The sequence below is a fragment of the Oryx dammah genome, unplaced genomic scaffold, assembly GCF_014754425.2.
Source record: "Oryx dammah isolate SB20612 unplaced genomic scaffold, SCBI_Odam_1.1 HiC_scaffold_23, whole genome shotgun sequence".
Lineage (NCBI taxonomy): Eukaryota > Metazoa > Chordata > Mammalia > Artiodactyla > Bovidae > Oryx > Oryx dammah.
Genome location: NW_024070207.1, coordinates 70,831,111 through 70,852,660, shown reverse-complemented (window position 1 = coordinate 70,852,660; position 21,550 = coordinate 70,831,111). Strand labels below are relative to the sequence as shown.

The 21,550-nt window shown below is 38.3% G+C and overlaps 1 long non-coding RNA gene across 1 annotated transcript; it reads left to right on the top strand.

Annotated features, from left to right (window-relative positions):
* Positions 1 to 11,706: 11,706 nt before the first annotated feature.
* Positions 11,707 to 19,661, top strand: LOC120881975. Its single transcript, XR_005725399.1, has 3 exons — positions 11,707 to 11,719; positions 13,436 to 13,439; positions 19,572 to 19,661. It is a non-coding gene; the product is annotated as an uncharacterized LOC120881975 (long non-coding RNA).
* Positions 19,662 to 21,550: the final 1,889 nt, after the last annotated feature.

Genomic DNA, 21,550 nt, shown 5'->3' with positions numbered 1-21,550 from the left:
TGGAGTGGGTTGCCATTTCCTTCTCCAGGGCATCTTCCCGACCCAGGGATCGAACCCAGGTCTCCTGCATTGCAGGCAGACGTTTTAACCTCTGAGCCATAAATCCAAAATTTTTAGGCTGACATTGTGATCTGGCCTGTGTGTATCCATCCAGCTATGTTGCTCTCTAGTTTCTGCTATATCCCTAAGCTTTAGTTATCTTGAATTATTTGCAGTTGCCTAAAATCACTGTATATTCTCTCACAGTTACATACACTGTTCCCTCTGTTGGAAGACTTCCTCTCATCCATTAAAAAAATGTGTTAAATCTTGTGGCCAATTCTCATTTCCCATCTTACTTGACCTATCAGCAGCATTTTATGCAGTTGATCACTCCCTCTTTATTTACCCAACTTTTATTTATTTTTAGGAATATATCAGAATTTGCTGTGATTTTTAAAAAGTCAATTAATTACTCACATTTGAGATCCAAAGGGTTGACCAGACTAGTATATAAAGGTACATAGTAGAAACACATCAATGTAGATATTAAAGCAATCAGAATGATGAAGAGACGAAATTTGCTGTGTAGGAGGATATTGGAATAATTAAGGGGTGGTAAATATTTTTTGTTCAAAAGTAATTTGAACTGGACTGCAGCCTTCCAGGCTCCTCTGTCCATGGGATTTTCCAGGCAAGAGTACTGGAGTGGGGTGCCATTGCCTTCTCCGAGGATTGTATTGCTATAAACTCCTTTTAGAACTGCTTTTGCTACATCCCATAGGGTTTGGGTCATTGTGTTTTTGTTGTCATTTATTCTAGGAATTTTTTTTTATTTCCCTTTTTATTTCATCAATAACCTGTTCATTATTTAGAAACATATTGTTTTATCTCCATGTTTTTGTGTTTTTTTTCCTAACACTTTTCCCCCCTATAATTGATATCTAGTCTCATAGCATTGTGATCAGAAAAGATGCTTGATATGATTTTAATTTTCTTAAATTTACTGAGGCTTCATTTGTGAGCCAAGAAGTAGTCTATCCTGGAGAATGTTCCATGTGCACTTGAGAAGCAATTGTCTTCTGCATTTGGAGAGAATGTCTTGAAGATATAAATTAGGTCCTTATTAATTTTCTTTTTGATGATCCATCCATTGGTGTAAGTGGAGTGTTAAAGTCCCCTACCATTATTGTGTAACTGCCAATTTCCCCTTTTATATCTGTTATTGTTTGCCTTATGTATTGATGTTCTCCTATGTTAAGTATATAAATATTTACACTTGTTATGTCTTCTTCTTGGATTGATCCCTTGATAATTATGTAGTGTCCTTCCTTATCTCTTGTAATATTTTTATAGTTGTCTATTTTGTCTGAGATGACAATTGCTACTCCAGCTTTCTTTTGATTTCCGTTTGTGTGGAATATCTTTTTCCATCTCTCACTTTCAGTCTGTATGTGTCTCTAGGTCTGAAGTCGGTGTCTTGTAGACAGCATATATATAGGTCTTGTTTTGTATCCATTCAACCAGATTGCATCTTTTGGTGCATTTACATTTAAAGTAATTATTGATATATATATGCTCCTATTGGCATTGTCTTAATTGTTTTGAATCTGTTTTTGTAAGTCTTTCCCTTCTCTTGTGTTTCCTGTCTATAGAAGTCCCTTTAACATTTGTTGTAAGCTGGTTTTATGGTGTTAAGTTCTTGTAATTTTTGCTTGCCTGTAATGCTTTTGATTTCTCCATCAATTCTGAGTGAAATCCTTGCCAGGTAGAGTAATCTTTGTTGTAAATTTTACCCTTTTAGTACATAAATATATCCTAACCTTCCTTCCTGGCCTGCAGAGTTTCTGCTGAAAGATCAGCTGTTAATCATACAGGATTTCCCTTGTATGTTACTTGTTGCTTTTCCCTTGCTGCTTTTAATATTCTTTCTTTGTGTTTAATCTTTGTTAGTTTGAGTAATATGTGTCTCGGCATGTTTCTCCTTGGGTTTACCATGTATGGAACTCTCTGTACTTCCTGGAGTTGGTTGACTATTTCCTTTCCCATGTTAGGGAAGTTTTTTCCTATAAGCTCTTCAAAATTTTTCTTAGACCCTTCCTTTTTCTTCTTCTGGGACCCATATAAATCAAATGTTGGTGGCTTTAGTATTGTCCCAGAGGTCTCTGAGACTATCCTCAATTCTTTTCATTCTTTTTCCTTTATTCTGCTCTTTAGCATTTGTTTCCACCATTCTATCTTCCAACTCATTTATTCATTCTTCTGCCTCAGTTTTTCTGCTACTGATTCCTTTAGAGTACTTTTAATTTCAGTAATTGTGTTGTTCAACTCTGTTTGCTTATTCATTATTTCTTCTAGGTCCTTGTTAAATGTGTTATTTGATTCTTGCATTTTCTCCAATCTATTTTTGAGATTTTGTATCATTTTTATTCTGAATTGTTTTTCAGATAGTTTGTCTATTTCCTCTTCATTTATTTGGTCCTGTGAGTTTTTACCTTGTTCCTTCATTTGCACAATATTTCTCTGTCTTTTCACTTTTTTTTCTAACTTACTGTGTTTGAGGTCTCCTTTTCCCAGGCTTTAGGGTCATATTCATTCTTCCTTTCAGTTTCTGCCCTTGGTGGGTAAGATTGGTCCAGTGGTTTGTGTAGGCTTTGTGTTGGGAAGGACGCATGTCTGCATTCTGATGGGAGAGTTGAGTTTTTTCCCCCTCTGATGGGCAGGGCTGTGTGACACGATATGCTTTGGGTGTCTGTGGGAAGCCTGTCTATTGATGATTGTTTGTTGTTGTTGTTGTTGTCTTGTTTATTGTTTCTGTGAGGCGTCTTGCACTGGGTGCTGTTGGTAGTTGGGTGACACCAGGTCTGGGATACAGGTAGAGGCCTTTGTGAGAGTTTTCATGAATATAAGGTTAGGAGTTCTCTGGCAGTCTAGGGTCCTGGACTCAATGCTTCCACTCCAAGGGCTCAGGCCTGATCTCTGGCCAGGGAACCGAGATTCCACAGTTGGTAATGGCACTAAGGGGATTAAAATAAGCACACAAAACCCCAAAGCAAACCAATTCAACAAACAAAAGATGAACCCCAGACAAATGGTAAATACAAAATCAGACAAATGATAAAAATGAAGGAACATACACACACACCCATACACACACACAAACAAAACCAAAACAATCCAAAGAAAAGATGATATGAGAAATTGACCTGATGAGCAAAGGAAACCAAAATTGATATTCAGCAATTAAAAATAACACTAACTAAAACACAAACTGGAAAACAAAACTAACATAGAGTGCCAATTGGAGAATAAAGCAAAGCAAAGAAAACAAACTAACAAACATGGTGAAATAAAGAAAGAAAAGAAAAAAATAGAAAAGCAAAGTTAAATAGAAATATGTAAGAAAGATAATAACTACAGCCAGAAAAGAACAATAAGAAAAACAAAAACCAAAACCAGAACAAAATTTAAGAAAGGAAAAGAAAAGCTCACAGAATAACACAATGTCAATGCAGAGGTAGAAGTATATAAAAGAAACAAAAAATGTGATTTAAAAGAAAAGTTCTCAAAAGCTTAAATGGAGTTAGTAGTAATAATAAAATCAATAACCACAGCAACAGAGAATAAAAAAAGAAGAGGACAAAATCCAGAACCAATTATAGAACAAATCAAAAGATACAAATAATAATAAATATTTTTCTTGGATCTCAGCTGTCAGCATCCTTTCCCTCATTGTGAGTCACAGTCTGCCTCCACCTCCCTAGGATGCCTTTCAATACTGGGCTGGTCTCTGCACCTGCTGTGGGTGCTGCTCAGACTCTAATCTGGCTCTTTTCCTGCATGTTCTTGCCTCCAATGTCCACAGGTGTCAGAACTAACGCATTTTCCTTTATGGGAACTCTCTTTGCCCTTTTATATATTCCACAGACAGAATCTGCCTAGTTTATCAGGTGGATTTAATCTCCAGCTTGTACAGTTGTGGGGAAGTTTTTGATCCTCTTCTTTAGCCACACTGTCCCTAGGGTTCAACTGTAGTTTTATTTCCACTTCTGCATGTGAGTCACCCACAGGAGTTTGCTCCTAAGACTGCCCTGGAGGACCTAGGTCTGCCCCAGTGAGGACAAGGTATAGAGGTGGCACAGCTGTTTGGATTGCAGGCATCCTGTCAGCGCCAGGTAAACAAGGGGCTGACAGCCAGGGAAGCAGGAAATATGGTGCTCTTAGGGTTTTTTAGCCTCTGGGAGCTCTGCCCCAATAGGGATCAAGTGTGGGAGTGGTGTGGCTTTTTGGATCATGGAGACCCTGGCAGAGCCATGTACCTAGGGGAGCCAGCAACCGTCTGCACAGGAGATATGGTACTATTAAGGTTTTTTCTAGCCTCTGGCAGCTCTGCCTCAGTGAGGATTGAGCATGGAGGTGGTGCAGCTGCTTGGATTGCAGGGACCTTGGCAGCACCAAGTATGCAGGGATGCTGGTGGCCTCAGGTGCAGGAGCTATGGCAATGTTAGAGTATTTTTCTAGTCTCTGGAAGCTGGCATTCAAAGGCTGGTCCTCCATGGCTGGTCTTTTTCTGTTACTTGGCACAGCAGATGCTCAAAGGTCTCCCTGGCTAGGGTTCTTCTCTATTCCTTTGTGCATCAGGTACTAAAGGGCTACTCTCTCTGGGGTCTTTCTCTATTGGTCAGCTGCCAAAACTGGCATGTAGGGAGAGAGAGGCTACAGTGATGTCTCCGTGACCTCTGTGTGACTCAGCAGTATCACCTTGCCTTCATGACTGCCTGACCTTCCTCCGAAGGCAATCCCCACTGCGATCTCCTCCCTCATGTCCCCTCAGGCTGTCTCCTCGCAGTCTAACCCTGGGATTTCTGTCCAATCTCTACACTCCAGCTCCTATCCACCATGCGTTCCAGGGAATTGCATCCCTGTCCAGGGTACATAGTGTTGCGGCAAGGATGGTCTATGCAGTTCTCACTCCATTTGGAGTGTTACAGATCCACTGCTGCACTCTTCAATAGCCTCAGATGCTTTTCCTCTGTCCCAAACAATTGCCCTGTTGTGGGGAGTTGACCTCTGTTTCAGTTCCCTCACCTCCCAGGTGCAGGTCCAGTCCTGCTCACTCTTCTTCCCCCCCCTCTTCCTTTGTCCTACCAAGCTTTGCATGGACTTAAATATTCCTTTCCGGTGGTCAGGGACTCCTGTCTGTCATCAGTTGTTCTGCAAGATCTTCTGCATATGAAGGTATATTCTTGATGCATCTGTGGAGAGAGATGTATTCCACATCCACCTACTCCTCCACCATCTTAGTTCTCAACAATGTTTTCTTAATGACTTAAGTCTTTCAAAGCAGAAATAAATAAAACCAAAAATAAACAAATGGGACCTAATCAAACTTAAAAACTTTTTCACAGCAATGGACACCATAAACAAAATAAAAAGACAGTGTATGGAATTGAAGAAAATATTCACAAATGATGCAACAGATAAGGGCTGAATTCCCAAAATATACAAACAGTTCATATAGCTCAATATCAATAAAATGAACAATCCAATTAAAAAATGGGCAGAAGACCTAAAAAGACATTTCTCCAAAGAAGGCATACAGATAAGCCAACAGGCAAATGAAAAGATGCTCAGCATTGCTAATTATTAGAGAAATGCAAATCAAAACCACAATGAGGTATCAACTCATACCAATCAGAATGACCATCATCAAAAAGTCTATAATAATAAATGCTGGAGAGGGTGTGGATAAAAGGGAACCCTCATATACTGTTGGGAGTGCAAATTGGTAAAGCCACTATGGAAAACAGCATGGTAATTCCTTCAAAACTAAAAACAGTGTTACCATACAATCCAGCCATCCCACTCCTGAGCATTTATCTGGAGAAAACTATAATTTTGCAGTGCATAAAAATATATGCACCCCAATATTCATTGCAGTACTATCTACAATATCCAAGACATGGAAGCAACCTAAGTGTCCATCAACAGAGTAATGGATAAAGAAGATATGGTACATAGATATAATAGAATATTACTCAACTATAAAAAAGAATGAGTAATGCCATTTGCAGCACCATGGATGGACCTAGAGATTATCATACTAAGTGAAGTAAGTCAGACAGAAAGACAAATATCATATGATATCAATTATATCTAGAATCTGAAAAATGATACAAATGAACTTATGCACAATACAGAAACAGACTCACAGACATAGAAAACAAACCTATGATTACCAATGGGGAAAGTGGGGAGAGGGATAAATTAGGAACTTGGGGTTAACAGATACACATTACTATATATAAAATAGATAAACAACAAGGCCCTACTGTATAGCACAGGAAACTATATTAAATCTTATTATAACCTATAATGGAAAAGAATCTGAAAAATAATATATATATATAAATGAATTAATTTGCTGTACAGCAGAAACTAACACAACAGTGTAAGTCAACTATAATTGATAAAAAGAATATAAAAAAAGAATATGGTAATTCAAATAGCAATAAACACACAAAATGCACATCTGCATGGTTGAATTCTGAGTAAGGATGCAGAGTTCATTTTCCTAATAATGCTTCAATATTATTAATAAAAATGTCATAATGGTCAATAAGACCAAGCCTTGCAAATGAGTTATTCTGAGATATGACAACAAATGTCAAGAATTTCCTTGTGATTTTCTGAATTATTTGTAATTATATCAAACTTCTTAATTCTCAGATTGTTTCATTTTCTTCCAAAAATATATTCAATCCGTTCAAAATTTCTCTCATGTTTCTTATTTTTTATTGAGGTATAGTTGATGTACAATATTATATGTTTCAGGTATACCTCATAGTGATTCAATGAAAATATTTTAATAGATTATACTCTAAATGTTATAAAATATTGACCATATTCCATGTTACACGATGTGTCTTTATAGTTCACTTATTTTATATGTAGTAGTTTGTACCTCTTATTCCTTTATGCCTATTGTGCCCCTCCCCCTTCCTTCTCCCCACTAGTTTGTTCTCCATATCTCTTTGTCTCTTGGAGCCTCTTGGTTTCCCACATTTTTGTGACATTACCCAGCTATTCTTAATAAATATGAAAGCCTAGTGTCAATGCTGGAGAAGGCAATGGCACCCCACTCCAGTACTCTTGCCTGGAAAATCCCATGGATGGAGGAGCCTGGTAGGCTGCAGTCCATGGGGTGGCTAAGAGCCGGACATGACTGAGCGACTTCACTTTCACGCATTGGAGAAGGAAATGGCAACCCACTCGTGTTCTTGCCTGGAGAATCCCAGGGACGGGGGAGCCTGGTGGGCTGCCATCTATGGGGTCACACCGAGTCAGACACGATTGGAGTGACTTAGCAGCAGCAGCAGTAGCAGTGTCAATGCATTTCCCCAGTACTGGTGCTACAAAAGACTTTCTCCCCAGAAGTCTCTTTTGCAGGAGGCAAAGATCTCCAAAGGACATAAACAGTTTTTTTCTGGGCCATCAGGCCTGGGCTTAGGCCTTTGAAGAAGGAGACTGGCAACTATTTTCTTATTTCTAAGTGCATCATTGAGTGAAAAAATGCTTTCTCCATCTCTGTTTCCAAGTGCTGCAGTGGACTAAAACCTCTAAGAAGCTTCTCTCTTTGGCAGTTACATGTCTTAGAAAATGTGCTGTCATTCTGTTTCCCCTTCCCACATCTAGCCACAGCCTCACCTCAGAAGTCAGTCACCTGATTTGATTTGCTTTCTCATTACCTTCTCCCCAACCAAGCAAATACATTTTTTTGTTTTTTGTTTTTTTGCAAATACATTTTTATAATCCCTGTGTGGTTACACCCTCCCTACTCTCTTGTGGAAAGTCAGATTGCCTCTTGCAAACATTTAAAATGGAGCAATTCTGATCAATTTTTTGTTTTTTATTCCCAGGGATACCTGAAATAAGAATGCTCCCTCTATATAGTATCTTCCTAAGTCATGTCAGGAACAGTTTATCAGTCATATCAGGAACAATAGGAACACAGGATAGAGTCTGTGCTCTTACTTTTATGAAGTAGTCTCCTATGACATGGCTGCCCCTTTGACAGAGGACACTATCACAATTTTCCACTGATGCTTTCTCTTGATCTCTGAGCAATGTCCTTTGCTGCTGCCATCCACCTTCAGTCACCAGGCTGTCAACATCTTCCAGAATATTGCTGCACCAGCAGAGATTGATTTTAGCCAGAGTTTCTTCTGCATGGTATCTTGAAGCCCACAGGTGCCACCAAGACTCATGTCTCTGTCATTCTCAGACACTGCCCCAAATGCAGGAATTTCTCATCATTTTTTCTTCTCCATATCTGACTCTTTTTAACCCTTTTTTGAATGCCCTCTGGCTTTTTTTGTTTCATGGTTAAAAAAAGATTACCTTACCTTCCACTTTGTTTTTCAGTGTTTACTCCAACTCTTTGTCTTAACTGTAGCAATAGAAAACTGCAACAAAAATAACTAGTCACTTTTAATTTTTTGTTTAATTTACTTAAAGACACCACTGCCTTGCAGCATTTTCCAGTAGAGGATTCTCTTGTCATACCCCACTACTATATAGACTTGGGGGGTAGAAACATCATTATCTTAGTTATCCCAAAATAATATAACACAGCAGTTAAGAGCTCCAATTTTATACTGACAGGTTCAGGTTCAAATCCTGGTGTTTTCACTTACTAGCTGTATGACTTTCGTCAAGTGAATTCACCTTTCTAAGCCTGTTTCCTTAATTATAACAAAGGTAATAAACCTGGTCTTTTAGGATTGTTAATCCTAAAATTGAGGATGATGCTTAAGTGAGATAAAATTAAAGTGCCCAACATTGATCCTTCAAGATGGGAACTCTTCATAAATATTGTTATTGTTGTTACTTCAAATTAAGCCTCCTTCCTCTTACAAGCTCTTCCTACTCTGAGGTCCATGACTTATGACAGCTACCAAGAGCCTGAATAGAGGCTCTTCCTGAATCACCAAGGAACTATTAATATCATAAAATGCAGAAGACAAAGTGGGATATGGCTAGAGCATCCAGAGCTTTCATAGAAAAAGAGAACCCACGGTTCTCTCTTCTTGAGCACCACCATGTGGTACAACTAGAAATGTAGGATTGCAGCCTGGGGAAGAGTCTGAGTTTGGAGGAAGTGAACTGGAAGGCTTCTACTGAAAATTAGTAAGGGATGACATGTAAATGGATAAGACAAACAAAGGAGGAAGAATACAAAGAAAAAAGAGCAAAGGCAGCAAATTGGAGTAATATAAGTCAAGGTTGCTTACAAAATAAAATACCTATCAGACATCTAATGACTATGGATCCCGTAGGAAACAAGATAGAGTGTAAAGATAAGTGAATATATACTTGGGCCAAGAAATAGAGCAGGAAAACTCTGTTTACTTCTCCTCTCATTCCATTTCCCCTCCTTATTTTATTCCTTTTTTCCCTTCTTCCCTTTCTCCTTCTTTTACACTATGCATTTGCTTATCCATTCATCCTTCCACCCATTTAGCCATTCATCATACATCCATCCAGCACTGGAACAGGGGGAAAAAAAATAAGTAAACTACAGGCCTTTTCCTACAGAAAGACACCATCTGGAAGATGGAGGAGAGTAGGTGGCAAGTAAACGCATGCTTATATGTCAATACCCATCAGCCAAAGATCCCAGAAACAGACCTGTAGTTGAACAAAGTTGGATTTTTTGTTTACTGTAACAAGAGAGAATGCATGAATGCACACCCTGAGGAACCATGAATGTGGAGTATATCAGTAAAAAGGAATTAGAAAGGATTTATAGGATTTGCACAATGTTGGACTTTGCTTTGGATTAGATGCTCTTAGGGAACAGGGACAATACTCTGATTGTAAATTTTAATAACTCTTATCTAGACGGAGAGAAGAATAACCCACGCCTTAGAGCTATAAGTGGTAAAGAAGCAGCAGCCACTAGAATTGGCTGGGAGAAGGGATGTTTTGTTTTTTGGTGCTTTGACGTAGTGACCTTAAGAAGTAGTCTTGTTTCTTATGTCTCACTTTACCATAGTCACAGATATTACTTGATGATAGTGTTCTGTGAAGTTGTTTAGCTTCAAAAAGAAAATATCATGGCCTAGCTGCAAGTGTCAGGCCAGCTCCTAATAAATAACACCAAGACCTTGTTGGAAGTATCAGGTCACTTCCCAGATGTTAGAGTCTGCTTTTTTCTTTCTTGGTGCCCCCAGCTTGGCAAGGAAAGATAAAGTTAAGCCTCTGGACATTAATTCATAATATCTAGATCCCTGGTAGCTCAGATGATAAAAGAATCTGCCTGCAATGTGGGAGACCTGGGTTCGATCCCCGGGTTGGAGAGATTCACTGGAGAAGGGCATGGCAATCCACTCTAGTATCCTTGCCTAGAGAATCCTATGGATAGAGGGACCTGGAAGGCTATAGTCCATGGACTCACAAAGAGTCAGACACAATTGAGTGACTAACACACACACACACACACACACACACACACACAGATTTAAATTATTGTTGGTATTTCATAAACCAAGATCAGGAGGGTGTTTGGAGAATGCAATTTGTGGTTAGACTAGATTAATCCTTCTTGTTTCTTCTGTTAGGATGAGCTGTAGAATCATTTGATGTAATATTGGCTGCACAGTAGCATCTTAGACTCTACACAGGATGCATTCATCAGTGGCAGCATAAGCGATTAATGAAAGTGAAATTATTCTTAGTCTTTGTAACGTAAATCAAAACTGGTGGAGATGGGAGTCTAGATCACAAAACCATGACAATGAAAATATGTTCCAGAATCCAGCTGGGAATGTTTTAGAGTTCCAGGGTTTTTTAAGCCTAGAAGCAGACTGTTCTGCTTATCCTGTAATATTTATATGAGTGCAGCAAGTATTTTAGTTCAGTTCAGTTCAGTCGCTCAGTTGTGTCCGACTCTTTGCAACCCCATGAATCACAGCACGCCAGGCCTCCCTGTCCATCACCAACTCCCGGAGTTTACCCAAACTCATGTCCATTGAGTCGGTGATGCCATCCAGCCATCTCATCTTCTGTCGTCCCCTTTTCCTCCTGCCCCCAATCCCTCCCAGCATCAGGGTCTTTTCCAATGCGTCAACTCTTCGCATGAGGTGGCCAAAGTATTGGAGTTGCAGCTTCAGCATCAGTCCTTCCAATAAACACCCAGGACTGATCTCCTTTAGGATGGACTGGTTGGATCTCCTTGCAGTCTAAGGAACTCTCAAGAGTCTTCTCCAACACTACAGTTCAAAAGCATCAATCCTTCAGTGCTCAGCTTTCTTCACAGCTTTCTTCCAACTCTCACATCCATACATGATCACTGGAAAAACCATAGCCTTGACTAGACGGACCTTTGTTGGCAAAGTAATGTCTCTGCTTTTGAATATGCTGTCTAGGTTGGTCAGAACTTTCCTTCCAAGGAGTAAGCATCTTTTAATTTCATGGCTGCAATTCCATCTACAGTGATTTTGGAGCCCCCCCAAAATAAAGTCTGACACTGTTTCCACTGTTTCCCCATCTATTTCCCATGAAGTGATGGGACCAGATGCCATGATCTGAATGTTGAGCTTTAAGCCAACTTTTTCACTCTCCTCTTTCACTTTCATCAAGAGGCTTTTGATTTCCTCTTCACTTTCTGCCATAAGGGTGGTGTCATCTGCATATCTGAGGTTATTGATATTTCTCCCAGCAATCTTGATTCCAGCTTGTGTTTCTTCCAGTCCAGCGTTTCTCATGATGTACTCTGCATAGAACAGCTTTGACGTACTCCTTTTCCTATTTGGAACCAGTCTGTTGTTCCATGTCCAGTTCTAACTGTTGCTTCCTGACCTGCATACAGGTTTCTCAAGAGGCAGGTCAGGTGGTCTGCTATTCCCATCTCCTTCAGAATTTTCCACAGTTTATTGTGATCCACACAGTCAAAGTATTTACTCTTACACAAACTCTCTTTTGGGCAGCTAAGAGAAAATCAAGAGCTACACAATTGTCCATGACAATGTTAACTAATGAATTCAGAGTAGTTTCTGGGCCTCTAGAGCAAAAGTCATGTCATTTATAATTTCTGCTAGTGTAAGAGAAAAGTTTTAGATGGCTTTGAGTGGTATTATTTATGTTATGGGAATTGTAAATTGCACATTATTCAAAAAGAAGTCAGTTATTGGGAATTCTGCCAGGTAGCTTCTGCTCACCTCATTTTAGAGGTTTTTGTTTGTTGTATTTTTCCAGGCTAAGTTAGTGGCAGATAAGGGTAAGCCTAATAGCCACATGATTAGTATTCTAGTTGGTTATAGGCTGTACTGGAAGGGTAAGTACCACTTGGCCATTTTTTGTCCTTTGATGTGGGCAAATTCCTTGAGTGGAGTGAAATATTTCCTGCAAATCAGCTGCAGTGTCTCTGAAAAGAACATGTATTTATTCCTATTCCTGAGAGTTTGTTTATAAGGTTATGATGACCACAGCAGAAGCATTTAAAAAAATTAAGTAATTTTGTAGTTTATATTGCATTATAGGTTATTACAAGATATTGTGTATAATTTCCTGTGTTATACAGTAAATCCTTTTTGCTTATCTATTTTATATATAGTAGTTTGTATCTGTAAATATCATACCCTTAATTTATCCCACCCCTTTGGTAATCACATTTGTTTTCTATGACTGTTCTATTTGTATATACAGTCATTTGTATTATTTTTTAGGTTATATGTATAAGTAATATCATATAGTATTTGTATTTCACTGTCTGATATTTCACTAAGCATACTATTCTCTACGTATATTCATATTGCTGCAAATGGCAATATTGCATTCTTTTTTATGACTGAGTAATATATACATATATTCTTATATACATATAACTTACATCTTCTTGATCCAATTGTCTGTTGATGAGCACTTGGGTTACTACAATTTCTTGGATATTGTAAATAGTTCCATTATGAATATTAAGGTGCACATGTCTTTTTGAATTCAGTTCACTTCAGTTCAGTTGCTCAGTCGTGTCTGACTCTTTGTGATTTGATGGATGGCAGCACACCAGGCTTCCCTGTCCATCACCAACTCCTGGAGCTTCATCAAATGCATGTCCATTGAGTCGGTGATGCCATACAACCATATCATCTTTTCTCCTCCCCTTCTCCTCCTGCCTTCAATCTTTCCCAGCATCAGGGTCTTTCCCAATGAGTCAGTTTTTCACATCAGGTGGCCAAAGTGTTGGAGCTTCACCTTCAGCATCAGTCCTTCCAATGAATATTCAGGACTGATTTCCTATAGGATTGACTTGTTTGATCTCCTTACAGTCCAAGGGACTCTCAAGAGTGTTCTCCAATATCACAGTTCAAAAGTATCAATTCTTCGGTGCTCAGCTCTCACATCCATACATGACTACTGAAAAAACAAGAGTTTTCACTATACAGACTTTTGTCAGCAAAGTAATGTCTCTGCTTTTTAGCATTCTGTCTAGGTTGGTCATAGGTTTTCTTTCAAGGAGCAAACATATTTTAATTTCATGTCAGCTGTCACCAACTGCAGTGGTTTTGGAACCCAAGAAAATAAAGTCTCTGTTTCCATTGTTTCCCCATCTATTTGCCATGAAGTGATGGGACCAGATGCCATGATCTTAGTTTTTTTGAATGTTGAGTTTTAAGCCAGCTTTTTCACTCTCCTCTTTCACCTTCATCAAGAGGCTCTTTAGTTCCTGACCTTCATCAAGAGAACTCTTTAGTTCCTCTTCACTTTCTGCCATAAGCATGGTGTCATCAGCATATCTGAGGTTCTTGATACTTCTCCCGGCAATCTTGATTCCAGCTTGTGCTTCATCCAGTCTGGCATTTTGCATGATATACTCTGCATATAAGGTAAGTAAGCAGGGTGACAATATACAGCCTTGACGTACTCCTTTCCCAATTTTGAATCAGTCCATTGTTTCATGTCTGGTTCTACCTGTTGCTTCTTGACCTGCATACAGATTTCTCAGAAGGCATGTCAGGTGGTCTGGTATTCCCATCTCTTGAATTTTCCACAGTTTGTTGTGAGCCACATATTCAAAGGCTTTAACATAGTCAATGAAGCAGAAGTAGATGTTTTTCTGAAATTCACTTGCTTTTTCAATGATACAACAGATGTTGGCAATTTGATCTCTGGTTCCTCTGCCTTTTCTAAGTTCAGTTTGAACATCTGGAATTTCTCAGTTCACTTACTGTTGATGGCTAGCATGTGAAATGAGTGCAATTGTGCAGTAGTTAGAACACTCTTTGGTATTGCCCTTCTTTGGGATTGGAACAAAAACTGATCTTTTCCAGTCCTGTGGCCATTTTTGAGTTTTCCAAATTTGCTGGCATATTGAGTGCAGCACGTTCACAGCATCAGCTTTTAGGATTTGAAATAGCTCAGCTGGAATTTCACCACCTCCACTAGCTTTGAACGTCATGATGCTTCCTAAGGCCCATTTGACATTGCACTCCAGGATGTCTGGCTCTAGGTGAGTGATCACACCATCATGCTTATCTGTGTCATGAAGATCTTTTTTGTATAGTTCTTCTGTGTATTCTTGCCATCTCTTTTTAATATCTTCTGCTTCTGTTAGGTCCATGCTGTTTCTGTCCTTTTTGTGCCCATGTTTGCATTAAGTATTCCCTTGGTATCTCTAATCTTCTTGAGGAGATCTCTAGTTTTTCCCATTCTATAGTTTTCTTCTATTTCTTTGCATTGATCACTTAGGAAGGCTTTCTTATCTCTCCTTGCTATTCCTTGGAACTCTGCATTCAGATGGGTATATCTTTCCTTTTCTCATTTGCCTTTTGCTTCTTTTTCTCAGCTATCTGTAAGGCCTCCTCAGACAACCATTTTGCCTTTTTGTATTTCTATTTCTTGGGTATGATTAAGATCACTGCACAATGTTACAAATCTCTGCCCATAGTTTTTCAGGCACTCTATCAGATCTAATCCCTTGAATCTATTTGCCACTTCCATGTATACTCATAAGGGATTTGATTTAGGTCATACCTGAATGGTCTAGTGGTTTTCCCTACTTTCTTCAATTTAAGTCTGAATTTGGCAATAAAGAGTTCATGATCTGAGCCACAGTCAGCTCCTGGTCTTGTTTTTGCTGACTGTATATAGTTTCTCCATCTTTGGCTGCAAAGAATATAGTCAATCTGTTTTCCATATTGACCATCTGATGATGTCCATTTGTAGAGTTTTCTCTTATGTTGTTGGAAGAAGGTGTTTGCTATGACCAGTGTGTTCTTTTAGCAAAACTCTATTAGCCTGTGCCCTGCTTCATTTTGTACTCCAAGGCCAAACTCGCCTGTTACTTCAGGTATCTCTTGACTTCCTACATTTGCATTCCAGTCCCCTATGATGAAAAGAACATCTCTTTTGGGTCTTAGTTCTAGAAGGTCTTGTAGGTCTTAATAGAACTGTTCAGCTTCTTCAGCATTAATGGTTGGGACATATACTTGGATTACTGTTATATTGAATGGTTTGCCTTGAAAATGAACAGAGATTATTCTGTTGGGATATTGGTTACCTAACCAGATATTGGACCTGTGTCTCTGTGGAGGGAGTGCTGAGTCCAGACACTAGACCACCAGATAACTCCTTACCCCTGGGAGTATTAATCAGTGAGAACTCCCATGATGACCTCCACCTGTATCTAAAACCTGCCATCACACGACTGCCTGCATCACCCAAAACAGGATGCCTCACACAAGCAACAAGCAGGACAAGAACACAAACGCAATCATCAGCAGACAGACTTCTCATATACACCCCAAAACACAACACCTCTCATGGCCCTGCTCATCAGAGGGTAAAATCTCACCTCCTCCCTCCAGAATGCAGGCACAAATCCCTCCAAACAAGAAGTTACACAAGCCACTGAACCAATCTCACCCACTGGGGCCAGGGATCAAAAGCAAGAAGAGCTATGACTCTATAGCGTCAAGAGAGAGGACCACAAACACAGTAAGTTAGATAAAGTGAAAAGACAGAGAAATACTATACAAATGAAGGAGTAAGGTAAAAATTCGCAAGGCCAAATAAATGAAGAGAAAATAGGGAAACTACCTGAAAAATAATGCAGAGTAATGATAGCAAAGATGATCCTAAATCTCAAAAATAGAGTGGAAAAAATTCAAGAATCATTTAACACATTTAATAAGGACCTAGCAGAAATAAAGAATAAACAGAGATGAACAACACAATTATTGAAATTAAAAATACTCTAGAATGAGAAGTAATTAGCAGCAGAGTAACTGAACCAGAAGAATGTGTAAAGGCCTTGGTCAATAAAGCAGAAATAAAGGTTTTTCTGAAACTCTCTTTCTTTTTTGATGATCCAGCAGATGTTGGCAATTTGATCTCTGGTTCCTCTGCCTTTTCTAAATCTAGCATGAACATCTGGAAGTTTACAGTTCACACACTGTTAAAGCCTGGCTTGGAGCATTCTGAGCATTATTTTACTAGCATATGAGATCAGTGCAATTGTGTGGTAGTTTGAGCATTCTTTGGCATTGTCTTTGTTTGGGATTGGAATGAAAACTGACCTTTTCTAGTCCTGTGGCCACTGCTGAGTATTCCAAATATGCTGGCATATTGAGTGCAGCACTTTCACAGCATCATCTCTTAGGATTTGAAATAGATCAACTGGAGTTCCATCACCTCCTCTAGCTTTGTTCATCGTGATGCTTCCTAAGACCCACTTGACTTCACGTTCCAGGATGTCTGGCTCTAGGTGAGTGAGCACACCATCGTGATTATCTGGGTGGTGAAGATCTTTTTTGTACAGTTCTTCTGTGTATTCTTGCCACCTCTTCTTAATATCTTCTGCTTCTGTTAGGTCCATACCACTTCTGTTCTTTATTGAGCCTATCTTTGCATGAAATGTTCCCTTGGTATCTCTAATTTTCTTGAAGAGATCTCTAGTCTTTCCCATTCTATTGTCCACCTCATTAGAAATGACTCAAATGTATTTTTTTCTATAGCTGAGTAGTATTCCATTGTGTATATTTACCATGACTTCCTTATCCATTCATCAGCCAACATATAGGTTGCTTCCATGTCCTAGCTATTATAAACAGTGCTGCAATGAATATTGGGTATATATGTCTCTTTCAATTCTGGTTTCCTCAATGTGTATGCCCAGCAATGGGATTGCTGGGTCATATGGCATTTCTATTTCCAGTTTTTTCAGGAGTGTCCATACTGTTCTCCATAGAGGCTCTACCAGTTTGCATTCCCACCAACAATGTAAGAGGGTTCCCTTTTCTTTACACCTTCTCCAGCATTTGTTGTTTGTAGACTTTTTAATGGCAGCCATTCTGACATGCAGAGGTGATACCTCATTGTGGTTTTGATTTGCATTTCTCTAATAATGAGTAATGTTGGGCATCTTTTCATTTGTTAATTATCCATCTGTAAGTCTTCTTTGGATAAATGTCTGTTTAGTTCTTTGGCCCACTTTTCGATTGGGTCATTTAATTTTTCTGGTATTGAGCTGCATGAGCTGCTTGTAAATTCTGGAGATTAATTCTTTGTCAGTTGTTTCATTTGCTATTATTTTCTCCTATTCTGAAGGTTGCCTTTTCAGCTTGCTTATAGTTTCCTTCATTGTGCAAAAGCTTTTAAGTTTAGTTAGTTTATTATAATTAATTTGTTTATACATAATTAATTTATTTATAAATTCCATATATATGGGTTAATATACTGTATTGGTGTTTCTCTTTCTGACTCACTTCAGTCTGTATAATAGGCTCCAGTTTCATCTACCTCATTAGAACTGACTCAAATGCATTCTTTTTTATAGCTGGGTAATATTCCATTGTGTATATGTACCACAACTTACTTGGATCAGCTGACATCTAGGTTGCTTCCATGTCCTAGCTATTGTAAACTGTGTCACAATGAACAGCACTTTCATCTGTTTATTTTTGCTTTTATTTCCATTACTCTGGGAGGTGGGTCATAAAGGATCTTGCTGTGATTTATGTCAGAGAATGTTTTGCTTATGTTTTCCCCTAAGAGTTTTATAGTTTCTGGTCTTACATTTAGGTCTTTAGTCCATTTTGAGTTTATTTTTGTGTATGGTATTTGAAAGTGTTCTAGTTTCATTCTTTTACAGGTGGTTGACCAGTTTTCCCGGCACCACTTTTTAAAGAAATTGTCTCTTCTCCATTGTATATTTTTGCCCCTTTGTCAAAGATAAGGTGTCCAAGGTGCATGGATTTATCTTTGGGCTTTCTGTTTTGTTCCACTGATCTATATATACTTCTGCCTCTGTACCACTACCATACTGTCTTGATGACTGTAGCTTTGGAGCATAGTCTGAAGTCAGGAAAGTTGATGCCTCCAGTTTCATTATTTCTCAAGATTGCTTTGGCTATTTGAGGTTTTTTTGTGTTTCCATGCAAACTTTGAAATTATTTGTTCTAGTTCTGTGAAAAATACTGTTGGTAGCTTGATAGGGCATTGAATCTATAGATTGCTTTGGGTACTATACTCATTTTCACTATATTGATTCTTCCAACTCACAAACATGGTATATTTATCCATCTATTTATGTCATCTTTGATTTATTTCATCAGGGTTTTATAGTTTTCTATATATAGGTCTTTTGTTTCTTTAGGTAAATTTATTCCTAAGTATTTTTTTGTTGTTGCAATGGTGAATGGATTGTTTCCTTAATTTCTCTTTCTGGTTTTTCATTGTTAGTATATAGGAATACAAGGGATTTCTGTATATTAATTTTATATTCTGCAACTTTACTATATTCATTGATTAGCTCTAGTAATTTTCTGGTGGTATATTTAGGGTTTTCTATGTAGAGGATCATGTCATCTGCAACTAGTGAGAGTTTTACTTCTTCATTTCCAGTCTGGAATCCTTTTATTCATTTTTTTTCTCTGATTGCTGTGGCTAGGACTTCCAAAATTAATAGTGGTGGTGAGAGTGGGCACGCTTGTCTTGTTCCTGATTTTAGAGGAAATGCTTTCAAATTTTGGCATTGAGGATGATGTTTGCTGTGGGTTTGCCGTATATGGCTCTCATTATGTTGAGGTATGTTCCTTCTATACCTGTTTTCTGGAGAGTTTTTGTCATAAATGGATGTCAGATTTTGTCAAAGACTTTCTCTGTATCTATTGAGATAATCATATAGTTTTTATTTTTCAGTTTGTTAATGTGGTGTATCACATTGATTGGTTTGTGAATACTGAAGAATCCTTGCATCCCTGGAATATAGCCAACTTGGTCATGATATGTGATCTTTTTAATATGCTGTTGGATTCTGTTTGCTTGAATTTTTTGAGGATATTTGCATGTATGTTCATCAGTGATATTGGCCTGTAGTTTTCTTTCCTTGTGGCATCTTTATCTGGTTTTGGTATTAGGGTGATGGTGGCCTCATAGAATGAGTTTGGGAGTTTACTTTCCTCTGAAATTTTCTGGAAGAGTTTTAGTAGGATAGATGTTAGCTCTTCTCTAAATTGTTGGTAGAATTCACCTATCAAACCATCTGGTCCTGGGCTTTTGTTTCTTGGAACATTTCTTACTACAATTTTTAGTTCCATGCTCATGATGGGTCTGTTAGGTTTTCTATATCTTCCTGGTTCAGTTTTGGAAGGTTATACTTTTCTAAGAATTTGTCCATTTCTTCCAAGTTGTCCATTTTATTGGCATATAGTTGCTGATAGCAGTCTTTTATGATCTTTTGCATTTCTGTATTTTCTGTTGTGATTTCCCCATTTTCATTTCTAATTATTGATATGATTCTTCTCCTTTTTTTCTTGAAGAGTCTGACTAATGGTTTGTCTATTTTATTTATCTCAAATAACCAGCTTTTAGTTTTGTTGATCTTTTCTGTAGTCTCATTCATTTCTGCTCTGATTTTTATGATTTCTTTCCTTCTAACTTTGGGATTCTTCCGTTCTTCTTTTTATAAATGCTTAACATGTAAGTTAGGTTGTTTATTTGATGTTTCTCTTGTTTCTTAAGGTAGGCTTCTATTGCTGTGAACCTCTCTCTTAACACTTCTTTTACTGAATCTCACAGGTTTTCTGTTGTCATGTTTTCATTTTCATTCATTTCTATGCATATTTTGATTTCTTTTTTGATTTTTTCCTTGATCTGTCGGTTATTCAGAAATGTGTTGTTTAGACTCCATATGTTTGTGTTTTTTATAGTTTTTCTCCTGTAGTTGATATCTGATCTTAATGCATTGTGATCAGAAATGATGATTGAAATGCTTTCAATTTTTAAAAATTTACCAAGGCTAGATTTATTGCCCAGGATGTGATCTATTTTGGAGAATGTTCCATGTGCACTTGAGAAAAAGGTGAAATCCATTATTTTTTGGTTGAAGTGTTCTGTAGATATCAATTAGATCTAACTGGTCCATTGCATTATTTAAAGCTTGTGTTTCCTTGCTAATTTTCTGTTTGGTTGATCTATCCATAGGTGTGAGTGGGGTATTAATGTCTCCCGCTATTATTGTGTTACTGTTAATTTCCCCTTTCATACTTGTTAGCATTTGTGTTACATGTTGAGGTGCTCCTATGTTGGATGCATATGTATTTATAATTGTTAAATTTTCTTCTTGGATTGATCCTTTGATCATTATGAAGTGTCCTTCTTTGTCTCATATCATGGTCTTTATTTCAAAGTCTATTTTATCTGATATGAGTATTGGTAGTCCTGTTTTCTTTTGGTCTCCATTTGCATGAAATATCTTTTTCCAGCCCCTCATTTTCAGCCTCTATGTGTCCCTAGGTTTGAGGTGGGTCTCTAATAGACAGCATATGTAGGAGTCTTGTTTTTGTATCCATTCAGCCATTTTTTGTCTTTTAGTTGGAGCATTTAACCCATTTACATTTAACACCATTATTGATAACTATGATCCCATTGGGATTTCCTGGTGCCTCAGGTGGTAAAGAATCTGCCTGCAGTGTTGGTCCCTGCGTCGTGAAGATCTCCTGGAGAACTGAATGGTTAACCCGCCAGTATTCTGGCCTGGAGAATTCCATGGATTGTATAAGTCAGTTCAGTTCAATTCAATCACTCAGTCATGTCTGACTCTTTGCAAACCCACGAACTGCCACATGTCAGTACCTTCCTGTCCTTCACCAACTCCCAGAGCTTGCTCATGTCCATTGAGTCAGTGATACCATTCAACCATCTCATGCTCTGTCCTCCTCTTCTCCTGCTGCCTTGAATCTTTCCCAGCATCAGGGTCTTTTCCAATGAGTCAGTTCTTTGCATCAGGTGTATAAGTCAATGGGGTCTCGAAGAGTCAGATACAATGTAGTGACTTTCACTTTCACTTTCATGATCCCGTTACCATTTACTTTGTTGCTATTGGTTAGTTTTTATAAACCTTTTCTGTGTTTCCTGTCTAGAGAAGTTTCTTTAGCATTTGTTGAAGAACTGTCTTGGTGGTGCTGAATTCTCTCAGCTTTTGCTTGTCTGCAAAGCCTTTGATTTCTCCTTCATATGTGAATGAGATCCTTGCTGGCTAGAGTAATCATGGTTGTAGGTTTATCCTTCA